Here is a 25,363-nt window from a genome sequence, read left to right on the forward strand (position 1 = left end):
CTTTTTTTTTTTAAAGATAAAATGTAAAAAAAATAAAATAAAAATAAATAATAGGTTACATACTTAAGGCTGAAATAATCTAACAAACACAGTTTTAATGGACTCTGTAAGCTAAACAGTTCGGGATGAATTAATTGCCGAAATTTAAAACTTGAGTTAGGGGTTTAGAACAATTAAACCAGAACTTTTTTTTTTGTTTTGTTTTTTAATACCAATATTGTGTTGTCTTACAAGTACTGTAAAAACAAGGCCAGCCAAGAGGCAAAGCAGCTCACAGTCTTTGCATATTTATCAGTTTCTCGTAAAGTGTGACCACAGGCACTAAGTGTTACAGTAACAAAGACAGAATGTGAGCTAATTGGAATATAACGGCAAAAAATTGTGTGCCACCAATACCTATAATGAGACAACATCATGCCACATGATTGACTCCTGTCGACAACTGCTCAACCTACACACAACATAATGCAAATAAGGTAACACAAAAGCACAACAGATAGATATGAACACGACGAACTGCATCAGATTCGGTAATTGACTTCATAATTGTGTTTGTTTAAGCTAAGCCTGCTGATTTTTTGGATTGTTTCTGATGGCATTTTAATTACGTCCTTTCACCATTTCCAATATACAGCTAATCCCACAGTGTATAATCCTGTTTGGGCGAATTTCAACATGCAGTCAGTCAACACAGCTGCACCAGTCCCTGCACACACAGCACAGCTCCTCATAACCACATACGAAGCCTGATACATGCACTGAAATTTTGTCCAGTGCTAGGCATGTGTACCCATCTACCTAAGACTGTGATTTGCTTTTTTTAGGCAAGTAACTTGTAAGATAAATCATTAAAATGAAAATAAAAAAAAATTGTCAAATTTAATTTTGTCTGCATCATATAAAGGTAGTAATTAATTAATATCTCGGATGTAGAAAATGTCAAATTATGTGAACTCGATTAGTGGTTCAAGCTCATGGCTGGAAACCGGAAGGTTGCTGGTTCAAGTCCCATAAGGAGTGAGACATGAGCAATCACCATTCTGTCCTTCACCATATCTTGAAGGGAATTGTCTCTTTACAAAAATGGATAACCTGAAATTGTTACCTTAAGGAACATTTTCTACCTGTTTTAACTCTAACTTTGTTGCTGTAACCTACTGTAATGTATTCAGGTTGATTAAGTGATGTTAAATAATATTTTTGACTTGAATAAAACCAGTTAATTTAGATGTTACCACATAATGATATACTGTACTTAACACTACAAATGACAAAAAGGAGAAAATAACATACCCAATACAAAATGTACACAATATACGGTTCACACACTGAAAAAAAAAGTGAATCTAAAAATGTGCAACAAGTTGTAACATCTAAATTAACTGCTTTTATTCAAAGAAAAAATAAAATAAAAATAAGATAACTGAATTAACCTGAATACATCAGGTTACACCAACAAAACTATTTTTAAAACTTTTAAGTGTTTGATATGGTAGAAACAGCTCCTCAAGGTAACACTTTCAGGTTACCACATTTGTGTTAAGTATACACTCTATTCACTAAGGTATGTATTGTGCTGATGTATTTAAGTGTCTACTGCACAGGTTGTTGAATTAATCGATTGCTGAATTGAATTAATTTAATATAAAACAGTAGTACCAGCAGTACTGTTTTGAATTACAGCCTATTCACACAAGGTCAAGACTCGAGAGCTCTTCGGCCTATGCATGAGGTGGATGAGTTGTCAAGTATGGCTGTAGCCACAAATGACTTCCTGTAATTATAGTGTAATGTAGTGTAGTGCAAATATGTCAAGCATAATAAATTAGACATGAAATGAGTTATCAAAAAAATGTCAAACCTACATGTGTGAAAGCTTGGTGTGATCTCATCAGTAGATCGAGCTGAGTGCTGATTTGAGAGGGATATACACCTTCAACGATGAGTCAATATCTCTAACTCTAACTGTGAACGCTTGCTTGAGGATAATTTAACAGCCTCTCTGATGCCTCTTCTCTTTACTCTGTCAACAGAGAAAAGAGATTTAAAAGAAAAAGTAGGAGGACTCCATGGAATTGCTTCAAGAGGCCTTCTGAAATATACACTTTGGCTAGATTATGAAGAAACGTGATTTATACAATTTATGTTAGGCAAACTGGCAAAGGGCCTAAGAAATATTGTTCCGCTGCAGTCTCTCTTGGTAATGGAGCTCAAATTAATATAAATTTATGCACTTTCCAAATAATGTATGCTCATTTGCAAAAATGATAGCTGCTATTTCATTGGTAAATGCATCATGAAATTCACAGAGTGCACAATCATACACCGGTTATTCTTAAAGGGATAGTTCACCCAAAAGTGAAAATTCTCTCATCATTCCCTCACCCTCATGCATTCCCAATGTGTGTAACTTTATTTTTCCTGCATAACAAAAATGAACCTTTTTAGAAAAATATCTCAGCTCTGTTGGTCACAAAAAAAGTGAACTGTGACCAGAGCTTTGAAGATCCAAAATTCACATAAAGGCAGCATAAAAGTAATCCATAAGTGGTTAAATCCATGTCTTCAGAAGCAATTTAATTGTTGTTGGTGAGAAACAGATAAATATTCAAGTTCTTTTTTTTTTTTTTTTTTTTTAACCATAAATCTCCATTTTCAGTTTCACTTTCAAAATGTGTAAGAACGTGAAAGTGAATATGGAGATTTATATTAAATATAAAGACACCTATCACATCGCTTCTGAAGATACAGTATGGGTTTAACCACTGGAGTCATATGGATTAATTTTATGCTGCCTTTATGTGATTTGTTGAGCTTCAAACGGTATGGTCATCATTCACTTGCATTGTATGGACCTACAGAGCTCAGATATTCTTCTAAAAATCTTAATTCATGTTTTGCAGAGGAAAGAAAGTCATACACATTTGGGATGGCATGAGGGGGAGTAAATGATGAGCGACTTTTCATTTTTGGGTGAACTATTCCTTTAATAATCCATCAACATGTGTGGTCATGTAAATGCCTTAAACGTTTTTTTCCAATCATAATCTGTTAAAGCAAAAACCTTTTAGGGACACATATAGATTGTCCCCAGTTACCTAGATTTTACGATGCCTGTAAACACCTTCCGTCCTTCCAACAGCAGTTCTTACAGACACATCCGATTTGCACAAGTATTGTGTGCATGCCTGTATATGTTTTGACCTAAAAATCAGAGAATAATCACATGATTTTAATGTTTATCTGTCTGCAATGTTTTAGCGCCCGGTTTTCACTAATGGAATTATTCAAATAAAAACACTGCCAAAAAACTAGAGCTAAACGCTGTTTTCACAGTGCAATTCTCCATCGTACGGGTCAGTTGTTAGTGCTACTGTAGGTTGAGGAGGATGCAGCAGATTACCGATATGGCACACTTTACTGGGACTGTACAGCATCACTTCACAACTGCAATCCAGGCACCTGAAATGGCTTAAAATTCAGAAAAAGTGCTTGTCAACACTGCACATGTAGATTTATAGTTATAACGCTCTTCTCCATCTTTTGATGAATTTACAGCACTCATGATTAATAGAAAATATACTCAAATGCCTCTTTTAAACAAAATTGTGGACGGTAATAGTGCCAGGCAATTTTGTGAATAAGGCACAAATGTATAATAATTCTATAATAAGCCTAATGTACATAGAAAGAAGGCTTGTTTGTGCTGAAAAATAATAATAATAAAAAAAAAAATAAAAAAAAATGGCAGACTTAATTTAAATAACATGTGCCGTTAAAAAACACATAATTTGAAGTCCAGACCAAGAATCAGATTCTACTCTCTGGCTTTACCATCTGAAGTGTTTCATGGCTATAGGTGAGAAAACACTGAGCGCAGTGATCTTGATATCATAAAGCAAGTCCTTCACCTTTTCTAACTGATTATATCCAACTAGATGGCCTGGCCTCTTTTTATTGACACCTATAAATTCCAGAAAGGCTAAAGTGAAATGCCAGTTAGGGATGGCCTTCATTTTTTCTTTTCAACAGAAATTCAGAATTCATTAAGAATCATACCTTAGGGATTATATATTGTTCACTGGTGCATTAGAAGCCTCATAAGCATGTTTTTACATAAACACGTTGCATGCAGCTTTGATGACCTCGAAATGGCTTGACAAGCACAGTTTTCTTTCCTGTACTAAAGAAATTCCTATTCAAACAGGAATTTTGGGTGGAACATATTGATGGGCTATTCTATTTTCTTTTCTTTCTTTTTTTTTTTTTTAATAGCCAGTTGCCTTTAGTTTATGTCACAGCTATGAACCATGATGTGCTAATCGCTATTGCTAGTCAGAAACAGGTGCTATTAAGGGGGAGGGAATATTCTTATTCTGGACAGTATTTTGCTGGACAAAAATTAGGACACACAAGTGCAAGGTAAGTCATCAATATTTTTGATCCATTTTCCCGGAGGAGAAAGACATTTTGATGAAATTTTGAAAGCATATATCAGCTAAAAGGGAATTTTTATCAAGTTAGGAGTAACTCAAAGCTAACTGACATGAGCTAAAATCTGCAAAACTCCAATTTTGATTTCATGGGGTTTTCAAATTTTCTTTAACATTAATTGACATGTTACAACTGAATCTATTTCGAATTTATTCACAGACATCAGGCAATTTGAATTACATCACACCAATTAAAATCTATCAGCTTGCATATTAATATTTTTGAGCAGGTAAATTAATAAAACATGCTTCATATCTGGTATGGAGGGATTTAATGTCATGAACTAAAGTCATAATAAAAATACAAAATAGGTTAACCATATGTAAATGTTTTAAAAACATTATGCAGTTACCTCAAAAGTAGTTTTGATTCCAGAAACAGAAAAAAAAAAAAAAAAAAAAAAAAAAAACTGTTGTTGAAAAAAGGTTGTTGAAATCACAAATGTGAGGGATGTTTTTTTGTATTTATTATTATTATTATTATTTGGTCAAATAAAGTACTGCACAGTAAAAGCCTCACAGTTTTAATGAATGCAGTGATCAAACTCTTGTTTGAGATATTGCTTAAATATAATGTAATTATTACTGATATATTGTTATTATCATTATTACTACTACTACTACTTCTACTACTACTAAATTGAACATTACATTTTATTATACAGAAGTAATATATATCTGTTGCATTTCTTTTTTTTTTTCTTTAAATTTCACGTGTCTAGCTTAATGGAGCATTTATTTTAGCATTTTGGTGGAAAACCGGATGTTTTTGGTGGATTCATTTCTCACCTCCGGTCCGGAAAAGCAGTTTGCTATAGGGCCTAATGTGCTTATTAAACCGCAAAAGGCTGTGATCTAATTATATAAATATATTGTCTGCATGTGCTACGCGCTTCACAGTGAATGAGTGCTCTGCTCTTTGTCATTAATACACACACAGAACACGTGTTTAATGATGTTAATGATGCGGTTAGTGTATAAGCAGCAGAATTTGAGTCTGATCTTGTGGTCTTGGTCTCAAGACATCTAGAGACCATATAAAGGCGGTCTTGGTCTGTATCTGAGTCGCAGTACTTAGTGTCTTGGTCTGTGTCTCGTTACTCAGTGTCTTGGTTTGGATCTGAGTTTCAGCTTGTGGTCTTAGTCATGACAGCAGTGTATTACCAGTGCACTAAATGTGATAACTATTTTAACCACTAGTTGCTGTGACATCTTCATTACTGAGAATTTTCAAGGACTTCTACCTCTGTGTCATCATGCATGCTTCGACAAGCACTGTCTAGCTCATCATATGGATATAATGGCAAGAAATATGGTCTAACAACACAAAGCAATCATTAGTGATTTATGGTTATAACTGCCGTGTAGAGGCCATGAATTTACTCACGGTAGCCGCGGGACCCAATAAGTTACGTTGCGGGAGTTGTAAGTGGGAGTGATCGGTATTCTTAGGAGTTGTTGGCGGGACCAGGGCTGTACAATTATGACTTACAGTAAATCATAACTGAAGATTACTTCCCTTGATATTGTAATCGCTATTAATAATATTGATTAATATAAATGTATTGCTTGCCGTATTATTTATGTAGCTACACAAGCTGAGAACTGTTCAACTTCACATTGTTCCTTTTAGCAGCATGATAAACAACTGTGATTCAAATTGTGATAATATTATATACAGAAATCGAGCAAAGAACACTCCCTTATAATCACTAAAGCTGTCAATCTCTTCAGTTCAGCGTGAACTAACTGAGTACTGCATTCTCGCAAAAACTCCTGTTATAATCAATGAACCTGTGTACACTGCACATCAAATTTCTAATTTACATTGTTTCTACACTTTGTTGTTCATAATGAGATCATTCGCGAGAGTGCAGAAGTCTGTTAGCGTGCGCGGAGTGGATTTCTTCTGTGCCAGTGCACCGGCAACTTAAACTTAAATGCCTCTGACTGGCCGTTGCATTCAATCACTCAACAGACATGTCTGTGATTTTTGAAAAATAAACATTGTTATATTGTCATATTAATAATGCATATGAAACACAATTCTCAGTTACCCATGGTTTTGGGAAGTCTGACTCATTTCCGCAAATCAATCCTTTCAAACTGTTCTTTTCAATTATTGCATTGTTTTACATCAGCATTTGTCTTTCTTTATTTCGATCAGAGATGGTCAGTGTTATTGTCAGTGAAGAACATTCTTTTTTATGCATTGTTGTTTTAATAGTTCAATTTTCCAACAATAGATTTCGATTAAGTTTCCATCTCTCGGTTTCACTTTGATTAGGAAATGTTAACATGTTAATGTGTGCTTTGAGAGTTAATTTATGATGCAAATATCTTGAAGGAATTTTTCATAATTTTGAACCAATCCTAAAGGAATCAGATAAGTATCCACTAACAATAAATTTGGATAAACTGAAATTGTATTATTTTATTAACAATCTATTAGCATTGCTTTAGGATGTTTTTATTCTTTTTAAAAATAATCCCATATACAGTATGACACTTTTTTTTTTTTTTATCTAACTTTTATTACAGTAGAAGAATAAACTGCTTTGTGACACCTAGGGCATTTGGGTTATAAAGGCATCTTGTAAAACTGGACTGTTTTCTCTATATAGCTGTCTGCAGTGGTTAAATTTGCATATGAAAACTTTGAAGACGATTCTTCAAATATAAATTCAGCATCTTGGTTCATTAAAGTTTACTGCCTGGTTCTTGGATCGACAGGTCTTGGTCTAGGTCTTGGGGATAGGTCGTGGTCTGGATCTGGGTCTTGGGGATAGGTCTTTATCTGGATCTGGGTCTTGAAGGGTCTAGTCTTTGTCTGGGTTTCGAGGAGTCTAGTCTTGGTCTGGGTTTCGAGGGTTCTAGTCTTGGTCTGGGTCTTGGATGGTCTGGTCTTGACTACACCTCTGATAAGCAGTGGCTTCTCACATTCACTTACTGTTAAAGCACGCAGCTCATGTAGGCTATTTATTTAATTAAATCTCAGCATTTTGTAGATTAATCACACTAGCACAAATCATAATTTTAATTTGATTAATTGTGAATTTATACATTAATTTCATCCCAAATATTCAAAATTCTGTGACATTCCACTTTTTATAGTTAATTCCATTTTGATGATTGAATTCCGTGATTTCATCCGTGTTTTCCGCAACGTGGAAATCGAATGTCCCGACTATAGCAGATATCTTCAAACATGCAATATTATTAGAATGCATTTATCGATTTGTTAGTTCATTAAAGACTCTGTTTTCAATAGCCTTTTGTTTACGCCACAGCCGTGAAATGTATCATTTGGAATTTATAATTTAAAGGGAGAGGATGTTCTTATTGTAGAATGGACAAAAATGAGGAAACACCCGTGAGTGCAAGATAAATAGTTTTGGTCTGTTTTCTAGGAAAAGAAGGACCAATTTTAATTTGAAATATATTCATATCTGCTAAAAGTTAATTTTGTTAACTTTTACAAGTACACTAACATATACTGTAGATGGCTTTAAAACTAATCGACATGGACTAAACACCACAAAACAGCCGTTTTAATTGCGTTGTGTCTTTAAAAAAACATTTTGAAAATTATACACAGTACATTAGACAGTTTATGGTACATATCTGTTAAAAAGTGCATCACATTTTTGATTACAAAATTTTAACCACTGTTTTGAACAATTTCTTGGACAACAAAGAAATAATGGCAAAAAAGTATTACCACATTAGGCAAGAGTTTGGTCTTTCTTTACAAAAAGTTCAGAAAAAGCAGCAGAAAACGTTATGCCCTTCTAGTGCCTGTGCTGCTTAGAGCCCACCTGTCTCTCTTCATTTCACCTGTGACATTTAGTTGTTTGTTTTCCAGCAGCTCTCTGTGGGGACTTTTTTTAATCACTGATGATCAGGTCAGAGAGCAAAGCTTTACATCAGCCCCCCGCTTCTGCCCCAAAAGTGGCTTCCTGATGCTTTTCCGCAAAGGGGCCCCAGCGGAGCCTCCGCAAGCTCACAGCTGTCATTCCAGTCTGGCCTATGGCTGACCTGCTGCATGGAGGAGAAGGCAAAGAGACAGGCAGCTACTGTGCACAAGACCATCTGAGTGTCAGCATGGCAGCGCATAGGAGACCACAGAGGTTTACTGTGGAAAGGTGATTGTTTTAAAATAAGAGGAAAGTGTGCTCTCGTAGAGGTGAGTGATGAAACTATTGTGGCTCAGGATTGTTTCAGTATGTTTCAGTGAAAGATTCAATCAAGCTGTTGTGAAGATCACAGCTTTCATTGTATTTACTGTAGATATATAGTAGCCCCAACAAGTATTTGGAGATTTTCAGAAAGTGAGACAAAATTGCCCATGGCAAACATTGACTTGTCCCATCCGTCCCCACTGTAAATCCCACATGTGGTTACAAACTTTTGAAACGGTAGGATACACTCTCACGATCTCACATAAGAGACTGAAATTGGTGGAAATGTGTACATTTCCCCTGTGTATGCCAGATAAAAATGAATGGAATAAGAAAAATAGCAGAAGATGAAGATAAAAACCCTTTTAGCTGTTGAATTCTTGTGTCTGGGTACATTAGCTCTTGCCATCATTTGCTTACCAGGCTGTAATTTAAAGAAATATGGGTCCTTCGGGGGATGCGAAGATGCAAGGCAAACTCATCCTCAGAACCATCAGTTAGCAATTCCTTTTATTGTAGTGCATAATAAATTCTTTCTACTTTTTAATGTGATTATTCCACAAAGTTTAGCAGCAATGAAGCAAAAGGGAATACATTTATCTTTAGTTAATCAGCCTGAGTTTAAGACCTCAAACCTACTTTTGCAGAATTAATTCCAATTCTCTGATAAAAACAGGAGGGCAGACTTAGTCTATACTGATTACCATGATTAATTTCATTTTACTCCACATATCATCTGTTCCCCATGAGATGGCTTTAAATGAGCTCATTCAAATGAAAACAAGGGGGAAATCATGCAATATCACTCCAATTTTGCAGAATTTCAAAAAAGACATTCAGAATCACTTACCCTGTATGTAAGATGTCTGTGGTTTTTACAGATAAGAAAACACTCAAATTAAATACTGCAAAGCCTTTGCGGGAATTCTTGAGTCTAATTTGTGTTAAAACTTGCACTGATTGAGAAACTGCAACTTCACAAATAGAGCTGCAAATTAGACAAAGAAGAAGTTTTCAGAAATGACACTGCATCTATTTCACAAGTAGAGAAATAATGAATTTATGCAGTGATGAACTGCCAATAGGGAATACCGGGATTTTTCCCATTTGACCAGCCGACTTGTGGGTACATGCACAAAAACTGATAAGAAGAAAAAGTTTCGCCATCATCATGTCGACCTGCCTTCCTGACATCCGATTTAGCTATCCTTGGCACATTCATTAGAGAAGTAGCGATATCAGATTCATAAACGAATCATTCTTTTGAGTCAGATTTTGTCAGTGAGTCACTTGATCATAACACAACTCAGACTGATCCAGTTCTCCAGTTCTCAAACTCATTGGCTCAATGATCAGTTATGGGTTATCAATGAACGGATAATATCCCACTGGAGGTGAAGATTATTAGTGAATAACAACTTAAATATTGGCCTGTTCCTCAGACAAAGCTATCTTATGACTTCAGATGACTTTGAATTTAGCACACCAGTAGTGTGGACCACATTTATGATAATTTTATGGTGTTTTTGGACACTTTTTCACAAGCTTAATTGCCAGGGATTTAAACTCTGGTCTATGCAATGTTATTACGATACAGATACCTTTTGTCTGCCTAAACAATTAGCATTATAAAATACTTATTTATTGTGTAATCTAATTGTGCTGCATTTGTAATGTATAAACGGCTATCTCAGATATCAAAATACACGATGGATGGATGGATGGATTTATGGATGGATGGATGGATAGATAGATATATAGATAGATCCCTGTTCATCCCTGATTTTATAGGGCTACATGCACCAGCTGTTTACTAGTGCATGATGACGGACTCCTTAAGCAAGATGCATACTGTGTGAAGATATCTTCAAAATCAATACACAGTCATGCTTTGCATGTTTGCACAAACATCTAGGGATTACTGCTGACCTCCATGATACTTTCCAGATTGTCAGTTTAGGTTAGAGCTTTCCATTTCATCTGCTTCACATTGCGAGCACTTAGGCTGCATTTATTTGGTGATCAATCACGGCCACATATAACTGCAAAGTGCAGTTTACTCTTTGGTTCAGTATTTACTTATAAGTGGGCCAGCTGTAAACTCCTGGCAGTGCACTGCAGGCCACTCCGTTTTGAACTGACATAGAAACCCAGTTTTTCCCTGGGGAGAGTGACATTGCATCAACACTTTAAACCTCGCACCACACTACACAGTGGACACTGTAAAGACAACATGCTGTCTTCAAACGCTCTTTGTTTTCCGCATAATGTTGTTTCATTAATTGCTATCTTATATTTAAGCCAACCATTGCAGTGATTTATGACGATACATTCAAAGTTGAAATGGTTTAATTAATCTCTTTGCATTTGGAGTGAATAAAAATTGCTGGAGTAGATATTTTAATACTCTCAGCCCCAGACGGCACACCCACTGACCACCCACAGTCTGTTTACTGACCATCTGATGTATATTGCACACAAAACCGTCACTTTCTGTCTGATATCGGCAGTTTCAAACTGATTGGCTAGCTTTACTTAACTTCAAATAAGAAGTTGTGTTCACCAGGCTGATACTATGAGTGTCTTTGACCAAGAACAACATTTTTGGCAATGGATTTGCCAAAGTTAGCCTGGTTAGTGGAGTCAAACCTTGTTCTATATATATATATATATATATATATATATATATATATATATATATATATATATATATATATATATATATATATACTCACACCATGGCTCTTTGCATCGCAAGTGCAACGCTTTATCAGTTAATCTACTAAGCAATTTGATCATGCTATGTTCGAAGTCGTTGATGAAATGCACACCTATGACCGCACATTCAAGCCACGTTGTTTGGCTATCAGAAACAGCTTACTTTTAGGCTAAGGAATGACACTTGATGGAGGAATGGTTTATTCTAATTATCAATGTTAATAATTGAACTATTTATTAAACATTGGTGTCATATTATAATATTAATGTTGTTGCCCTTTAATAAAAGCAATTAGCCACTCTAAGAACACTTTAAGAACAGCCCTCCTTACCAGTGGTAAAATCAGTGTAACGCAGCCTCCTGTGGCTTAAAGGTGCACACAGTAAATTTTGTCTTTGTGTCATCTCGGACTTACATTGACACCTAGAGGCTTGGATGCAGCATCATTTAAAATCAACATTTTTCAGTTTCAGATGCCATTGTAGAAATGTAGTATTCACAGTCAGCCATGATTACTTTAATCAGTGATTTTGTGATTTTAACATGGCAGCCCCCATGTGCAGACCCGTGGAATAAAATAGCTTTTATAAGGTTACTGATATGACTGGAGTCTTCATTTTAAAGTGAGTGGTCATAATTTCGTACATATATTACAAAATTACAATTCATGTCTTTAGGAGTTAAACTTTTTTTGATGAGGAAAAAAATACTGCATGCACCTTTAAGGACTGGTTAAGCTGGTTAACAAACTAATGACAATCATCGTGATTTGGGTCCCGTCTTGATGTGAAATAAGATCGTAATATCAAAATTCAATTTTAGGAGAGTTTGACCTCTATACATCAGTGTTCATTAAAATTACACAGTGACCCCTATTAAACATTTCCTGTCAATTTTGTCACATTTCCAGGGTTTTTCAAGTTATTTGTGGCCAGTGAGTGTATATGTCCCATAATTACTCAGCCACCATCTTCATCCTGTTTTGTATGCTCAAATGGAGTTTAACTGGCTGGAAAGAATGTGTTGTCTTCCTTGATTATTGTATGCCACATTTATTAGCTGCTGTAAAAGCTAAAGATAAATTCTACAGGCAATAAGTTAACATTACTGAGATGGTCCACAGGGACTCTGTGCTCAGAAAGAGCTAAGATAATGTTCCATTCACTATGATTGTTTTCACCATGATATTCAATATTCAGTAATGTAATAAAAATGACTACAGCATGGGTCAATGTTTTAATTCAGAGGAAAAACAAAGGCAATGCATGAATGTAGTATTTTTTATTTAATTTTTTAGCAAAGAAACAAGATTTCACCATGAAGTATGATACACGTCAATCTCCATCAAAGGAATCTCAAATGATTTGTAAATGGTTAACAGGTGGGGTTGATATTTACCCATATAACAGGATAGTTCATTCAAATATGAAAATGAATGTACTCAACTTCATTTCATTTCAAACCCTTATGACTTTCTTTCTGAAGAACACAAGATTACATTTTTAATAATTAACACTTTAAGCTTGGATGGGTATAGTTTTAAAGCTTAGAAGCTGTATTTTACAATGCATGTAGGCAATATGACCAAAACTGAATAAGTGCTTTGAAATTTGCAGACAAATCAGAAGTGTTCCGTTTTGATAATGTATGAAAATGTTTGCACTGTACATTATTGTAAACAGTAAAACATCAAACTCATCAAATAGTCATGTGCCATATGTTGTTGGAAAGCTCTCAAAGAGTGCAAATACAACTAGCCAAATTGTTTTACTCACAGACAAAATTATTGTAAGTAATAGCTAAGTATATGTTTTTGACAATCATGTTTCAGGTGTTGCTTATATGCCTTGTTTTCGCATATAACTTCACGAAATATAAACAGAACATAAATATCACTTTCCACTACTTAGCGGAGGCAATTATTTTTCAAACAAGCCTGCATACAAAGTAAACAGATGCATAGATCATTAGATAATTAACACGAAACACAATGTGCACAATAAGCACACAGCATCTGGCTATCTGGCAACTGGATTCCTGGATCAGGTGACACTATTGGAAAACATGTAGCATCATGGATGCTAAACCAATCGGATTGGGTGCAAAAACCATCCATATTTGGGCAGAGAGACATGTGATTGGTGACTGTTACATATGGCCACCATGAGATGGCACCAAGTACATGACACAGACTCAATGATGACTCAAATGGCAGAGAATTAAGCTCATTCTGTGAAATCTCTACTAAAATCATGTCTGCTTGCTATGCAAACCTTAAGTCATTGTTGTGTTTGCAGGTATAATTCGTTTTTATGGACAATTATTATGTTTTATTTGTTTAGAGAGGCTTTTGGACACATGGAAAAGTTTTTGTATGCTAGGATAAATTGTTTTTGTAATGCTATACATTTTATTGCTTTGTTGAATAAACACACAATTGTACTCACAGTTGACATGATTGAAAATAATAATAATAATAATAATAATAATAATAATAATTGGAGCCACCACATTTACACCCAAAGATACAGTCAAATCAGGAAAAAAAAGTTAATTTTTGGCTCAAGTTGTTTTGTGATTGTTCAGCAATTTCTTAGGCTGAGAGTCTCAGAATTTACAATTATCTATATTATTTTAAAAATGTAAAAGTTACAGGCCTTTAAAATGCCACTGAAACAGAAAATCTTTAAAAACACCTTCAGAGCTTAAAGGGTTAAATAGTTGACAGTTTTGTTTTTTTGTTGTTTTTTTTTTTTTTTGTTTTTTGTTTTTTTGTGTTTTTTTCATACAATGAATTTGAATGGATACTGAGGTGGTCAGACCCTTACATTCTGCATTATATATTCTTTATGAAGAAAAAAAGTCATTTGGTTTTGGAACTACATGAGGGTGAGTAAATGATGACATAATTTTGGGTTTCTAACTAGAGATATGTGCCCACTAGTCACTAAAGTTGCCATATATATTAAATCATTGTTACATGAAACTACACTGGCAGCAATAAGTTTGGAATAATGTACAGATTTTGCTCATGGAAAGAAATTGGTACTTTTATTCAAGTGGCATTCAACTGATCACAATGTATAGTCAGGACATAAATAACATGAAAAATTACTATTACAATTTGAAAACATTTTTTTTTTTAAAACTGCTTCAAAGAGTTCTCATCAAAAAATCCTCCATGTGTAGCAATGACAGCTTTGCAGATCCTTGGCATTCTAGCTGTCAGTTTGTCCAGATACTCAGGTGACATTTCACCCCACGCTTCCTGTAGCACTTGCCATAGATGTGGCTGTCTTGTCGGGCACTTCTCACACACCTTACAGTCTAGCTGATCCCATAAAAGCTCAATGGGGTTAAGATCCATTACACTCTTTTCCAATTATCTGTTGTCCAATGTTTGTGTTTCTTTGTCCACTCTAACCTTTTCTTTTTGTTTTTCTGTTTCAAAAGTGGCTTTTTCTTTGCAATTCTTCCCTTAAGGCCAGCACCCCTGAGTCTTCTCTTTACTGTTGTACATGAAACTGGTGTTGAACAGGTAGAATTCAATGAAGCTGTCAGCTGAGGACATGTGAGGCATCTATTTCTCAAACTAGAGACTCTGATGCACTTATCCTCTTGTTTAGTTGTACATCTGGCCTTCCACATCTCTTTCTGTCCTTGTTAGAGTTGTCCTTTGTCTTTGAAGACTGTAGTGTTCACCTTTGTATGAAATCTTCACTTTTTTGGCAATTTCAAGCATTCACATTCCTCAAAGCAATGATTGACTGACGAGTTTCTAGAGAAAGCTGTTTCTTTTTTGCCATTTCTGACCTAATATTGAACTTAAGACATGCCAGTCTATTGCATACTGTGGCAACTCAAAAGTAAACACAATGTTATGCTTCATTTAATGAACCAAATAGCTTTCAACTGTGTTTGATATAATGGCAAGTGATTTTCAAGTACCAAATTAGCAATTTTGCATGATTTCTCAAGGATAAGGTGTTGGAGTGATGGCTGCTGGCTGCTTGAAATGGAGCCTGTCTAGACTTGATCAAAAATGCCTTTTTTACATCTGTAATGTCCTGACTATACTTTGTGATCAGTTGAATGCCACTTTGGTGAATTAAAGTACCAATTTCTTTCCGAAACAGCAAAATCTGTATTCCATAAAAATTATTCCAAACTTTTGGCCACCAGTGTATACTTAAATTGCAAAATAACTGCACAGTATATCCATATGTTTTATATAAGACATCTTTGGGGAAAATTTGGGCATTAAATGGGTTAACTGTAAGGGGAAGGGATGTTGATCCCTCGGATTTGGGAGTTTAAACTTAACTATTACAGCAACAATGACAAAGCTGCCTTTAGATCAATAAAAAAAAAGCTGCTCCTACCAAGACTGAGAAAAGAGTGTGTGGTTTTTTGCGCACTTTCATTCAGTTGCCGGGGAGATAATGCCACACGCACCTGTTTTCAGGTCTGATGTGAAATCCAATAAACCACAGATGAGATTACACTCCTTACAAGACTGTTCCACTCACCCACTTGATACGTCCTACCTCTTCTGTGACACATGAACTTCAAATATAACACTGAACACTGAGTTGCCTGTGACAACAGGCTGTCAATCATCCACAGATGCCCATACATAGTGCCACCCACCTATAAAATGCGGTAAACAAAACAAAGATGATAGTCACAGTAATGTGCTTCAAAGTTCTATCTCACAATTTGTCTTCACCTCACCACCCGTTTTACGATTAACACTGATAAAGATACCCAAACTCCAATGAAGGACATCAAATCATGACAAAGAGAAATTATGTTCTGTTTAGCTTCATGTTAGCCTTTGTTAAACTATAGTTATGAATTCAGTTTTGCCCTAGACTCTCTGAAGACATGAATGGAAATTCTGTCATTATTACCTCACCCTCATGTCATTCCAAATTGATATCTTCATGCAGCTCTGTAGAAAGTACCACAGAATTAGTCAAAATGACTAACCAAACCAAAAAATAAATTAAATAAAAATTAAATAGTATAAAAGTGCCATAGAATAGTAGTCAGTATGACTCATATCCCACATTCCAAGTCTTCTAAAGCAATACAATGGACCTGCGTGGAACAATCCTTAAAAAAAAAAAAAAAAACATATACAGTTGTGCTCAAAAGTTTGCATACCCTGGCAGAAATTGTTACATTTTGGCGTTGATTTTGAAATATGACTGATCATGCAAAAAAGGATAGTTTTTTATTTAAGTATAGTGATCATATGAAGCCATTTATTATCACATAGTTGTTTGGCTCCTTTTTAAATCACAATGATAACAGAAATCACCCAAATAGCCCTGATCAAAAGTTTACATACCCTTGAGTTTGGCCTTGTTACAGACACACAAGGTGACACACACAGGTTTAAATGGCAATTAAAGGTTAATTTCCCACACCTGTGGCTTTTTAAATTGCAATTAGTGTCTGTGTATAAACAGTCAATGAGTTTGTTAGCTCTCACGTGGATGCACTGAGCAGGCTAGATACTGAGCCATGGGGAGTAGAAAAGAACTGTCAAAAGACCTGCGCAACAAGGTAATGGAAATTTATAAAGATGGAAAAGGATATAAAAAGATATCCAAAGCCATGAAAATGCCAGTCAGTACTGTTCAATCACTTATTAAGAAGTGGAAAATACGGGGATCTCTTGATACCAAGCCAAGGTCAGGTAGACCAAGAAAGATTTCAGCCACAACTGCCAGAAGAATTGTTTGGGATACAAAGAAAAACCCACAGGTAACCTCAGGAGAAATACAGGCTGCTCTGGAAAAAGACGGTGTGGTTGTTTCAAGGAGCACAATACGACGATACTTTAACAAAAATGAGCTGCATGGTCGAGTTGCCAGAAAGAAGCCTTTACTGTGCCAATGCCACAAAAAAGCCTGGTTACAATATATCTGACAAAACCTTGACATGCCTCACAGCTTCTGGCACACTGTAATTTGGAGTGACGAGACCAAAATATGTCAGTCAATTTTGGTTATAACATATGCAATAACAAATGGCATTCTGCATCAAAGATGTCAAATCTAGTGCGACATGTAGCCTATTTTCCTATTTTACCTGAATGCGAATGAGATTTGAAGAGGAAGATTATAAGTGAATAAGAACTTAAATTTTATATATTCCTCATAATAAGCTACCTATTAGCTTTAGAAGACTTGGGATATAGCACATCTCGTAGGCTACTGACTACTTACATGGAGTTTTTTGGTTATTTTGGAGCTTGACAAACATAGTCACTATGAACTGTCCTAATATGGACAGTAAAATTGTATTACAAAAAGGCTGTATTTGTTAACATAAGTTAACTACATAAGTTAACATTAAAGGTGCTGTAAGTGATTTTAGCCATTCTAAAATTTAAACAAACTGGATTAGCCACACCCTCTTTTTCCAAAACCCACACTCTAAAGATACCAAATGAGCTTTATTGAGATAGATATAGAGCAGAGACGTTTGTCAAAAACAACAGCAGCAAAATAGTGCCCTCAACTGACAACTGTTCTAAGCAATACTGCATAAAAATGGCTTTAAGATTCAGTAATTCGCTGCAACTACAATAATCTGAGAATGCTGAAAATGATTGACAGGGAGAAAGCGTCAGAGACTGCGGCCCGCGGACACATTTTTGTTTGCTGTTTACAGAGACTAGAGCTGTCACAGAGACAGGTGAGAAATCTCAGGACACTTATATCATTAATATCTTTCAGGGAGTAGGAACATGAGTAGGAACATTTTTTGCATTCCTTTCCTTGAAAAAATCTCTTACAGCACCTTTAACTAACAATGAAAAATATTTTAACAGCACTTATAAATCTTGGATAACGTTAACTTTCATCATAAACTAATACGAACTAATATGAACTAGCAATGAACTATATATATATATATATATATATATATATATATATATATATATATATATATATATACTGTATATATATAAATTAACATTAATCGAGATTAATACATGCTGTAAATAATTATTGTTCATTGTTAGTTTGTGATAATTCAGTAACTAATGTTAACAAATATACAATCTTATTGTAAAGTGTTAACATTTTTACTTCATTTTTACAGTTTTTCTTAGAAAAAAAAAGAAAGAAAAAAAAACACAAACACAATTTTCATTTTTGGGTGCACTATTCCTTTAATAAAGTCCATGATTAAGAGTTAATAAATTTGATGATTAAGAGGAGGAAACAAAGCAGTAAGTGTTGATGGCGCTCAGCCAATATTGCTGCTTTGATCCACCGCCCCCATGGGTCAGGCGCCAGTGATTGAGGGAGAATGCTGACAGGTGCAATCTGGCAACCGCCACACCAATGCTGAGTGTGCAGGGTTTGAAACCAACACCATGTAAAACTCCCTCAAAGAGATGTTTCAACATTAAGACCTTCACTATAGGTGAATTTGCTAATCCTTTATCTGAGTAAGCCTCAGCAGTACAGCAGGCACTGGTAATAGAACACGTGGTAATGTGAAATAATGTGTCATCAAAACAGGACAGATTCCGAGATCCATCTGACACAGCTGATGGTGCTACAAATTTTATTAAATGGTCTAAAAGGTGTAGCTGGTCATTTTATTTGTATCCACACTACAAAATACAGTTGTGCTCAAAAGTTTGCATACCTTAGCAGAAATTGTGAAATTTTGGCATTGATTTTGAAAATATGACTGATCATGCAAAAAAACTGTCTTTTATTTAAGGATAGTGATCATATGACATAGTTGTTTGGCTCCTTTTTAAATCATAATGGTAACAGAAATCACCCAAATGGTCAAAAGTTTACATACCCTTGAGTGTTTGGCCTTGTTACAGACACGCAAAGTGAAACACACAGGTTTAAATGGCAATTAAAGGTTAATTTCCCACACCTGTGGCTTTTAAAATTGCAATTAGTGTCTGTGTATAAATAGTCAATGAGTTTGTTAGCTCTCACGTGGATGCACTGAGCAGGCTAGATACTGAGCCATGGGGAGCAGAAAAGAACTGTCAAAAGACCTGTGTAACAAGGTAATGGAACTTTATAAAGATGGAAAAGGATATAAAAAGATATCCAAATGCCAGTCAGTACTGTTCAATCACTTATTAAGAAGTGGAAAATTCGGGGATCTCTTGATAACAAGCCAAGGTCAGAAAGACCAAGAAAGATTTCAGCCACAAATGCCAGAAGAATTGCTCAAGATACAAAGAAAAACCCACAGGTAACCTCAGGAGAAATACAGGCTGCTCTGGAAAAAGACGGTGTAGTTGTTTCAAGGAGCACAATATGACGATACTTGAACAAAAATGAGTTGCATGGTCGAGTTGCCAGAAAGAAGCCTTTACTGCGCCAATGCCACAAAAAGGCCCGGTAACAATATGCCTGACAGCACCTTGACATGCCTCACAGCTTCTGGCACACTGTAATTTGGAGTGACGAGACCAAAATAGAGCTTTATGGTCACAACCATAAGCGCTATGTTTGGAGAGGGGTCAACAAGGCCTGTAGTGAAAAGAATACCATCCCCACTGTGAAGCATGGTGGTGGCTCACTGATGTTTTGGGGATATGTGAGCTCTAAAGGCACGGGGAATCTTGTGAAAATTGATGGCAAGATGAATGCAGCATGTTATCAGAAAATGCTGGCAGACAATTTGCATTCTTCTGCACGAAAGCTGCACATGGGACGCTCTTGGACATTCCAGCATGACAATGACCCTAAGCACAAGGCCAAGTTGACCCTCCAGTGGTTACAGCAGAAAAAGGTGAATGTTCTGGAGTGGCAATCACAGTCTCCTGACCTTAATATCATCGAGCCACTCTGGGGAGATCTCAAACATCATGCAAGATGACCAAAGACTTTGCATGACCTGGAGGCATTTTGCCAAGTCGAATGGGCAACTATACCACCTGCAAGAATTTGGGGCCTCATAGACAACTATTACAAAAGACTGCACGCTGTCATTGATGCTAAAGGGTTACTATTGAACAGGGGTCATTTCATTTTTTCTTTGTTGCCATGTTTTGTTTTACGATTCTGTTATAACCTACAGTTGAATATGAATCCCATAAGAAATAAAAGAAATGTGTTTTACCTGCTCACTCATGTTTTCTTTAAAAATGGTACATATATTACCAATTCTCAAAGGGTATGCAAACTTTTGAGCACAACTGTATATGGACAAATCCGTTCCAATTAACAGGTTTGGCTATTTCAGCTACACCCATTACTAACATGTGCATACAATCAAGCATACAACCATGCAATCTCAGACAAACATTTTTAGTAGAATGAGACATACCGAATACTTTTTTATGGACCACACTAGAGCCAAGCTTTGCAATGTCTTACTGTAATTTTCAGCACATAAACAGCTACATATTCTGTACTTAAATACCTGTAACTTTGCTTTATAAATAAAAAAAAAAAAAAAGAAATGCATTACTAGTTACCTGACAGTCTCTTTTTGGTTGGAGGTAGCCATGATTAGTGCCTGCTTGTATTCTATTTCTGTGCTGTTTTATACCAATAAATAAATAATATATATATAAAAAAAAAAAAAAAAAACTTTTATCAACATGAATTTTAATAATCCCATTCAAATATAATTATTCATTGGTTGTGTCCTACAAACATGCTAGAAAAAAAAAAAAAAAAAAGATTAAAGAGATTACTATTCTACAACCTATGTATTTTCATAAATTCACTAAATGCAGTTTTGATATTCATCCAGAAAAAAAGCACATTAACAGATGCAACTATTCTTCGAGACTGACCCATTTAATACTGCATTTTGCTAAGCTATGTGGGCACATGTATTTTACTCCTTTGAAAAAAAAAAAAAAAAAAAACCTAGTGAAAGTATGAGATCTATTCTTGGTCACAACTATAACTGGTGTAAAACTACAGAGTCAAATAACACTTAGTTGCTCAATAGAGCCCAAAAGATAATTGAAAACAATTATGTAACATTTTATTTAATTTTTTTACTAACAGGCAATTGTGGGGTAAAATGAAATGATAAACCAAGAATAATTGCATTTATATATATATATATATATATATATATATATATATATATATATATATATATATATATATATATATATATAAATGTATATATAAGCTTATGGTTGTATATAAAAGCATCACAATTATGACCGCTTACAGTGCAAGTTTACTTGTCCTGTGAGCATGATTTATATGAGCCAGAACAATCTTATTAATAAATAAATAACCAACCTTTTAAATATTATATGTAGCAAATACGGTAGTTGTATGTGTATTATGTATGTGTAGGTTTTACTTCCTTTTATGGAGCTTGGACAGTCATCGTTTTTCAGAGGGACACAGTGGAATTAAATGGCTCTGTTCATGTGACTATTTGCGCTACTCATGTAAAAATTTCCAAATTAAATCAAGACAGTCTGCACTTTCATATATAATTGAGAACTCAGTATAACACATCAACTACATTTTTCAACCCTTTAAATTTCAACCTTAATTTAGGTCGCAATTGTAACCTCTTGGATTAAATGGTCTAAGAAACATACTTTCTTGTGACCATTTTCCTATGTCTGCCAGAGGTTGTGACCCAGTTATGAAGCAATTAGCCGCCATAGCATATGCATGTGTATATAAAACAATGTTACTAGATAGAATAAGATTTCCCCTTATCTCTTCATGCTTAGTTTAAAATAAATTCTAATGAATGTCAACCACCCATATACAGTTTAGTATAAAAGCCAGGGGCGTAGCAGCCGTGGCACTCTTTCAAAAGGTGATTTTTGTCCCCCGCACTTTTCTAAGCTAAACCCATACAGAGTCCAAATGGTGGATTTGTATACAGTATTATTTGTGTTTTGTTACTTTGGGCTGATTGAGTGACCATCCAACCAATCACAGGTGAGTTTCATGAGCTGAAACAAGTCTTATGTAATAGGGCATCAGTCAGACAGTCTAATCAATGTGGCTTCATTAATTTCTATAAAGTTGCTTTCAACAATGCTCATTTGCGCAGGAATGCTTCAATGTTGCGCCGAGTATGGCTGCTGCGCTGCGAGCTCCAACCCAATATTGCAGTTTTTTTTGTTTGTTTCTGCCTTATTTTCTACAATAGACAAACACTTTTGGACATTGATTCTTCAATAGCACATGAAAATCGGACTTTAAATTCCACAATGTTTTCAAACACGACAGTGGAGCCCTTTGTCTGGACTGCCCAGCCACGGAAACGTAGCCAGAAAAGGGGAAGGAGAGCTGGCGTTCTTGTCAGACTAAGACATCGTGCAAATCGACCCCCGCTACCCAGCATTCTACTGGCAAATGTTCAGTCTCTGGACAACAAGCTCTGGGAGCTGAGAGTGCGGATCGCTTTACAACTGCTGCATTATCTGCCTTACAGAAACTTGGATGTCTGTGGAAATTCCAGACTCAGCCATCGAACCCGTGGGGTTCTTACTCCACCAAGCAGTCAGAGTGAAAGACCTCTCAGGAAAAAGCAGAGGAGGTGGTGTATGTTTTATGATCAACAAATCCTGGTGTGATCAGAGGAATGTACATTCTATCAAGTCTTTCTGCTCTCCTGATCTGGAATTTCTCATGCTTCTGTGTCAACCATTCTGGCTACCGAGGGAAGTCACAGTGGTCATTATCACAGCTGTGTACATCCCCCCACAAGCCGACACAGACCAGGCACTTAAAGAACTGTATGGGAGTATAAGTGAGCAGGTAACTGCGCATCCTGAGGCCACGTTCATTGTGACTGGGGACTTTAACAAAGCCAACTTCAAGTCAATTGCACCGAAATGCTTCCAACACATCAGTTGCAACACATGAGGAGACCGGGATTTGGACCATCCCCGCCCACCATTTGGCAAATCGGACCACTCTTCCGTTCTCCTTCTGCCTGCTTACAGGCAGAAACTGAAACAGGAAGCACCCACCCTCAGAACGATCCAGTGCTGTCGGACCAATCAGATTCTGTGCTACAGGACTGTTTTGATCACGTGGAATGGGAGATGTTCCGGTCCGCCTCTGATGACCACATCAAGGTCTACACTGATACTGTATCGTGTTTCATCAGGAAGTACATAGATGATGTAGTGCCGACTAAAACAATACGGATCTACCCTAACCAGAAACTGTGGATTAATAGCAATGTTTGTGCGGCACTTAATGCACAGACCTCCGCTTTTAATTCCGGGAATGTGGAGGAGCATAAACAAACCAGTTATCAGAGCAGCCAAACGCCAGTACAGGAACAAGATTGAAGGATACAGTTCAACACCGACTCTAGAAGCATGTGGCAGGGAATTAATATCATCTCAGACATCAATGGGAATAAAAACTCCACCGTGAACACCGCTACCTCTCTCCCAGATGAACTTAATACTTTTTATGCTCGTTTCGAGGGAAACAACACCGCCCTCATGGAGAGAGCTCCAGTGGCCGAAGCTACAGAGATTAGTTCACTCTCCGTCTCTGTAGCAGATGTAACCCGATCACTCCTTGAATATCCATAAAGCCGCGGGTCCAGACGGCATTCCAAGCCGCGTCATCAGAGCATGCGCAAACCAGCTGGCTGGTGTTTTTCTGGACATTTTCAACCTTTCCCTCTCCTTGTCTGTGGTCCCCACATGCTTTAAAACATCCACCATTGTGCCTGTACCAAAGCAACTCAAAATCACTTGCTTAAATGACTGGCATCCTGTTGCTCTGACCCCCATCATCAGCAAATGCTTTGAGAGGCTAATCAGAGACTACATCTGCTCTGTGCTGCCTGCCTCACTGGACTAACTGCAGTTTGCTTACCGCAACAACCGCTCCACTGATGATGCCATTGCACTTACACACTGCTCTCTCCCGCCTGGAAAAAGGAACACATATTTGAGAATGCTGTTTGTAGGCTACAGCTCAGCATTCAACACCATAGTGCCCTCCAAGCTTGATGTGAAACTCTGGGCTCTGGGCTTAAACAGCTCGCTGTGCAGCTGGATCCTGGACTTCCTGTCAAGCAGACGTCAGGTGGTTAGAATGGGCAGTAACATCTCCTCATCACTGACCCTCAACACTGGAGCCTCACAGGGCTGTATTCTCAGCTCACTCCTGTATTCCTTGTACACACATGACTGTGTGGCAACACATAGCTCCAATGCCATCATTAAGTTCACTGATGATACAATGGTGGTAGGTCTGATCACTGACAATAATGAAACAGCTCACAGAGAGGAGGTGCACACTCTGACATGCTGGTGTCAACCTCTCCCTCAGTGTCAGTAAGACCAAGGAGCTTGTGGTGGACTTCAGGAGAAAAGACAGAGAACACAGCCCCATCACCATCAATGGAGCACCAGTGGAGAGAGTCAGCAGCTTCAAGTTCCTTGGTGTCCACATCACTGAGGAACTCACATGGTTCGTCCACACTGAGAACATTGTGAAGAAGGCTCACCAGCGCCTCTTCTTCCTGAGACAGCTGAGGAAGTTTGGAATGAACCACCACATCCTCACACGGTTCTACAACAGCACTGTAGAGAGCATCCTAACTGGCTGCATCACTGCCTGGTACGGCAACAGCACCGCCCTCAACCGCAAAGCCCTGCAAAAGGTGGTGCGAACTGCCAGACACATCATCAGAGGTGAGCTTCCCTCCCTCCAGGATATCTATACCAGGCGGTGTGTGAAAAAAGCTCGGTGGATCATCAGAGACTCCAGCCATGGGCTGCTCTCACTGCTACCATCAGGCAGGCGGTATCGCAGCATCAGGACCCGCACCAGCCGACTTCATGACAGCTTCTTCCCCCAAGCAATCAGACTTTTGAACTCTTCATCGCTCACGATACATATATCAGCACTGCACTTTATTAGCCTCAGACTGGACTCACATTTTATACTTCTCTTAACAACACACTGGCAACTGACTATCAACCGACAGCTGAA

The sequence above is a fragment of the Myxocyprinus asiaticus genome, chromosome 3, assembly GCF_019703515.2.
Source record: "Myxocyprinus asiaticus isolate MX2 ecotype Aquarium Trade chromosome 3, UBuf_Myxa_2, whole genome shotgun sequence".
NCBI classification, from domain to species: Eukaryota; Metazoa; Chordata; class Actinopteri; order Cypriniformes; family Catostomidae; genus Myxocyprinus; species Myxocyprinus asiaticus.